The 6233-nt window shown below is 51.4% G+C and overlaps 1 protein-coding gene across 1 annotated transcript in view; it reads right to left on the bottom strand.

The window, feature by feature from the left end:
- The window catches only part of FAM120B (family with sequence similarity 120 member B), a 121317-nt gene that overhangs the window by 26351 nt on the left and 88733 nt on the right, over positions 1-6233 (bottom strand). The gene's annotated exons all lie outside the window — the stretch shown is intronic.

Here is a 6233-nt window from a genome sequence, read left to right as displayed (position 1 = left end):
ATTTGATTCCATGGTAATGTTTGTAGCAAAGGTTGCTGAATGTACCATTCAGCTTTTTAAAATGAGGAAACTGAGGGGATTCATAGTTTATCAGGGTCTCTTTAAAGAACTTCAGCACATCTGTGGAGCCCATGAACCCTTACAGAAATACGGTGCAGACAGTGAAGAGAGGTGGGGACGTGGCTGGGGGTGCGGGTGCGAGGTGAACCCCAGGGTGAGAGCTGGGGTGTCAGCCGTGGCACTGGCAGGGGCTCCCTGAGAGAGGAGCCATGTCCCCGTGTTGGAAGAGGGCTCCAAGGGGCAGAAAGGCTAAGGAGTTTGTCCAAGAGCACACAGCCAGCGCCAGCTCACGCCAAGCCTGGTGCACTCCTCTGCCCTCCCCTCGCCCCTGCCCCAGGAAGGGCCGGAGTGCGAGTGGGATCACGAGCCCAAGAAGGTGGTAGAACATCAGGGACAAGGGCCTCTGGGGTCACCCGACCCCTTGTCTCAGTCCTTTCTCCTGCCTGGTGGGCCGTGAAGGGAATCCCTGAGCCCCTGCCCAATCTTGGCCTAAATCACCAAGGAACCCTGGTGTCCAGTTGGGCAGCTCGGACTAACCTCCACTGGCAGGAGGGGGCCTTGGCCCCACGGGCTCCGGCCCACTCACGCAGTCTGCGGTCCTCCTGGATGGGAGGGAAGGACAGAAGACGCACCTTCAGATCCAAGTTTCTACTCATAACCAGGTTCTCACAGAAGAAGGAAGAGGGAATCAGGTAGCACTGGGAACCAGTAACAGGACAGGGAGCTTTGAACCTGTACAGAACACCTGTTGGAATCTGGCCAGCCAACACCGACAGCTGCTTGCTGAGGGGTGGTCTCACTTGGGGTGGAGGGGCAGCAGTGTCTGGTGCCCACTGTTGGCTGGTACCTCTGCTGAGAAGCAGCCGAGGGCCGGGGTGCAGGCTGCCAGCCCACGTGCGTCAGTTCTGTTCCTGAGTCAGAGGAACAGCTAGTGAGCACCGGCCAGAGCAAAGCTGCCTCCCCGGAGCAGAGGTGAGAGCGTGCGGCCTGTGGCCTGTCTGGAGGGGGACCCGGCCCGGGATGCAGGCGGGGGCCCTGAGGGAACGGCACAGATGCACAGTCGCTCTGTCCACGGCTAAAGGAGGGCTTGTTTGGAAGTCTGTCCACTTGGCCTTCAAATCACTAAGACCGCCTTTGACAAACAAAGATCAATTGTAAACGGTGTAGCTGTGAGTCAGGCTTTAGAAAAAGTGTCAGAAACAAGTAATCTTGTGTAGGTATTTTTCAGGTTGGCAAATTTTGAATAGAAAATTGTCTGTTCTAGGAAGGGTGTTTTTGTTGACAACTATCTCACTAGTTCATGGTGTGTAGCAGCCAATGTTGAGACACTTCTCATAGACAAAAATCAAGTTCTTTCTGAAACAGTATTTTTGCAGGATTTGGGCCACAGGGCTCAGGTGAACTACAGTTGCCTGCTGTTTGCTGGTTCTGGGAAAACTGCTCGAACATCTGTGGGGGCAAAGAACCCAGCTACTCAGGTGACACTGCAAAAGAGTGATGGAAATGAGCAGAAAAAACTAACACACATCATTTGGGGAGTTTCTGGTAAATTACTATTCCATGACAGAGGCTAATCCCCAGGAAGGTCAAGCATCAAATCGTGCATTCAAAGAACATTTATTGAGCACTGAGTGTGTGCAAGTGATCCTAAGAGGGCAGTTGCCCTACAGGAAGAGGCACCCCCAGCCCCACGCTCTGGGCACTGAGAGGCGGTTTTGAGTGACTGTGTTCATGTCTCCAGGGCTGCAGCGACACACTCCTTGGCCAGTTCTTGGTTTCCCAACTGAATGGGAAACATTCAGGAAGCCTGGCCACATAAACAAGTCCAGGTGCATCCACTCCAGCTACTAGATTAAGTTTTCACACATCCATGCAGCCGGGGCATCCACAGCTCTCCCTCCCAATGTGTCCTCCTCTCTCTCTTTATCCTTCAAGTCCTGGCTCCTTCTGGCAGTCTCATCAGTCAGCCCTCTTGCCTGGCTGGGGAGGGTGGCCAGGGGGCACAGTGTGTGAAAAGGATTAGAAGCCTCAAGCCGAGCACCTGTGAGGCAGGCCCGCTGCAGGGCAGACCCCACAAAAACCTTCTGTGCAGGAAGGCCCCTTTCATCTCGTCCTGGAGTGGCTCCTGGAGGCCACTTTTGAACGCTCGAACTCATGCACCTTTTCGGTGCTGCCTCCCTGCCACGGGGCCAGCCCCAGGCAGCTGTGAATTCCCGTCTGGAGGTGGCTCCTCTGATCTGACCCTCTTTAGGGTCATTTGTGCACTGAGATGGGGCCGCCTCACTTCTCAGCCTGCTGTTGATGGCTTAGTTCTCAGAGGTGCGGCGGAGCAGCCCCAGAAGCCGAGAGCAGCCCAGCCCCGGTGTTGGCCCTCACAGCGGGAGGGGGGAGAAGGCTGAAGCTTCCGTTTGACACCTTCATCCCCAGAGCTGCCTCCTGTTTTGAACCTTTCTCTGGCTCCAGGGCACAGACTTTAGGGGCTTGTGAGGGAAGGAACCTCAAAAGCTCATTCGATCCAGCCCTCTGCTTCAGGAGGGACCACACGTGGGAGCATCGGGGACAGGCTGTGGAGGGCCAGCCCCGCTTGGTGGCCAGCCCTGCTGTGCCGGGTTGGGTGGCGGCTTTAGGCTCCTGCTGGCCCCTCTGTGCAGACCTGTGCTGGTGACAAACACGCACAGGCTTTGGGCCCTGGTGACAACTTTGGGCCTATAAGCAAAGCCATCGGAGAACATCTGCTCGCCTCTTGCAGTTTAAAAAGAAAGCATGCACAGTGGCGAGGGCCCCTTCCCTCCTGCCCTGCAGCCTTGTCCCCAGAGGCCTGCTGAGGGTCCTCTGCAGCACGGACACCGCTGTCTACCCTCAGCTCCCTCTGTGAGCACGTTGCCTGCAAAGGCAGCCCCCTGGCTGATCTTGGTTTTGCTTTTAATACAAGTTTCACCTACAGAGCAATATAATTTGACATCTGTACACACTACGGCGTGCTCACCATCTCAAGTACCGTCATGATACAGATGAGAACCTATGAGCTTGTTTTTGTTTTGTTTACTTTTCAGATTCCACAGGAGTGAAATTACACAATAGGTCTTTCCCCTCCGACTTGTCTCACAGCATATTTCACCGTCCATCCAAGTCACAAATGGCAAGTTTCTTTCTGTTTATGGCTGCGTGATATTATTCCACCTTATGTGCATGCCATGCCATCTTTATCCACTCATCTATTGATGGACACTTAGGTTGCTTCCATGTCTTGTCTATAAAGACAGAAATAGAGCTCTACCAAAATAGAGCTGTGATGAACACAGGGGTACATATAAATTTTTTAATTACTGTTTCTGTTTTCTTCAGACAAATGCCCAGGACCAGAATTTCTAGAATATATGGTAGCTCTGTTCTTAGTTTCCTGAGGAACTTTCATACTGTTTTCCACAGTAGTTGTGCCAATTCACATTCTCACCAACAGTGCAGGAGGCTCCCTTCTCTCCATACCCTCTCCAACACTCGCTATCTCTTGCTGTTTTGATAGTAGCTCCCAGGCTGATTCCTGACTCCATTCCTGTAAGAATGTGGGGCACGGGGGAGGTAACTACCCCAGCTCCTTATCCCTGAGTCCTCCTCCCAGTCCGGCTATGACACCAGCGTCTGCCCCTCTTCAGGGCACATTGAGGGGACTCGTGGGCACAGGCACTGCAATATTGTCCCCATGGGGCCAGGGAAGCCACTGTGAACCCAAGTGACATTTCTAGGGGCTGGTCTCTTTCTCCCACACCTTTCCTCTTCAGCCCTTCTCTTAAGAGGCCCTGGCCAACTGGCTTGGGGACCACCTCTGTTTATGGGCAGGATACCCCCACCTCCTATGTCAGGCCCCAAGGTCGACTCCAACAGCTCCCAGCTGCAGGCAGCCAGGGGACAGTATAGCAGTAGAGAGAGAGGAGATTCCATTACTGGTGGTGACATTTTGCATGTCATATTGTGTGTGGTTTTTCTTAGAAAATAATGCAGCATTTCTCAGGGGCTGCTGCAGGTACTGCTCTGTGCCAGGGCCGTGGGAGCATACACACACAGCCAGCCAGCCACCGGGCTGCCTACGACATAAATGAGGAGGAGACATGGACACATCCGTGACCGTTCTCAGTGACCACCCAGCTGGCTCAGCCCCTGTGGATGGGGCCCCCTGAGCCCAGACTGCCCCGGGCCCAGGTCAGGTCTCCAGGACAGTGAGGGGGCCGATGTGAGGTGCAGGGTCTCTGGAGGGAAAGGCCCTCCCGGATGGCCTATGACCAGAGGCTCTGGGCCCATGACGGGGGCTCACAGAACCACTGAGCATTCTGGGGTCACAGCCGCCCCAAGCCAGCCCCTCACACCTGTATCCACGGATCTGAGTCTCAGGTGCAGACTCTGGTGGCCACGACGCTGGACTCCGTGATCCACTCGGCAGGACTGTTTGGTGGGCAGGTGACCGCACCCGTATCTGTGAGTGAGGGTGGCCCCATGGGCAGCACAGCCAAAGCAGCCACTCTGTGTGGCTGAACCTGTGGACACACCCACAGAAGTAGGATTCTGAAGGACACGACCAAATTTTCTTCCATCAGAAGGGATGGATTTTGCATTGGTACCAAAGGTACAGGCGAGCCCCCTGCCCTTAGCATGACCAAGGGGAATATGGTCACTCAGGAAGTTTTATGAGAAAAGCTGGGCATTTTCTCATGTGTTTAAGGGCAACACACATCTCCACCTCAGGTGACCTCTTTGCCTCCTTTTCCTTATTGACCTACTTTTACAGCTTACCATTATCTTCTGCTTGGCTTATGGTGATGATTTTGATTAATGCAGCATCTTTTTTTATCCTTACATAGTATTTTTTCCCCTAACATTATGGCTTTTGGGTTTTGTGTTATATTTAGGCCTTCCACTGTTGTTCAGTTGCTAAGTGGTGTCCAATTCTTTGCGACTACATGGACTGCAGCATGCCAGGCTCCTCTGTCCTCCACTATTTCCCAGAGTTTGCTCAAATTCATGTCTATTGAGTAGGTGATGCTATCCAACCATCTCATCCTCTGTTGCATTTGCCTTCAATCTTTCCCAGCATCAGGGTCTTTTCCAATGAGTCAGCTCTTCACGTCACATGGCCAAAGTATTGGCACTTCAGCTTCAGTCCTTCCAATGAATATTCAGGATTGATTTTCTTTAGGACTGACTGGTTTAATCTTGCAGTCCAAGGGATTCTCAAGAGTCTTGTCCAACACCACAGTTCAAAAGCATCAATTCTTTGGTGCTCAGCCTTCTTTATGGTCCAAATCCCACATCCATATTTGACTACTGGAAAAACCATAGCTTTGACTATATAGATCTTTGTTGGCAAAGTGACGTCTCTGCTTTTTAATATTCTGTCTAGGCTTGTCAAAGCTTTTCTTCCAAGGAGCAAGTGTCTTTTTCATTTCATGGTTGCAGTCATCATCTGCAGTGATTTCGGAGCCCAAGAAAAGAAAATATATTACTGCTTCTACTATCCCCCTTCTCTTTGCCGTGAAGTGAGGGGACCTGATGCCACAATCTTAGCTTTTTGAATATTGAGTTTCAAGTCAGTTTTTTCACTCTCCTCTTTCACCCTCATCAAGAGGGTCTTGATTTCCTCTTCACTCTCTGACATTAGGGTGTTATCATTTGCATACAAGAGGTTGCTGATATTTCTCCTGGCAGTCTTAAGTTTGGGATTCATCCAGCCTGGGATTTCATATGATGTACTCTGCATAGAAGTTAAATAAGCAGGGTGATGAACAGAGTGACAAGTACAGCCTTGTCGTACTCCTTTCCCAAATATGAACCAGTCCATTGTTCCATGGCCAGTTCTAACTGTTGCTTCTTGACCTGCATACAGGTTTCTCAGGAGGCAGGTAAGGTGGTCTGGTATTCCCATCTCTTTAAGAATTTTCCGGTTTGTTGTGCTCACACTGTCAAAGGCTTTAGTGTAGTCAGTGAAGAAATAAACATTTTCCTGAAATTCCCTTGCTTTTCTATGATCCAACTGATGTTGGCAATTCAATCTCTGGTTTCCTCTGCCTCTTCAAAGTCCAGTTTGTACATCTGGAAGTTCTCAGTTCATGTACTGCTGAAACCTAGCTTGAAGGGTTTTGAGCATAACCTTGCTAGCATGTGGAATGAGTACAATTGTATAG

This window comes from Bos indicus, chromosome 9 (genome assembly GCF_029378745.1).
Source record: "Bos indicus isolate NIAB-ARS_2022 breed Sahiwal x Tharparkar chromosome 9, NIAB-ARS_B.indTharparkar_mat_pri_1.0, whole genome shotgun sequence".
Lineage (NCBI taxonomy): Eukaryota > Metazoa > Chordata > Mammalia > Artiodactyla > Bovidae > Bos > Bos indicus.
This window is presented reverse-complemented; position numbering and strand designations above follow the sequence as displayed.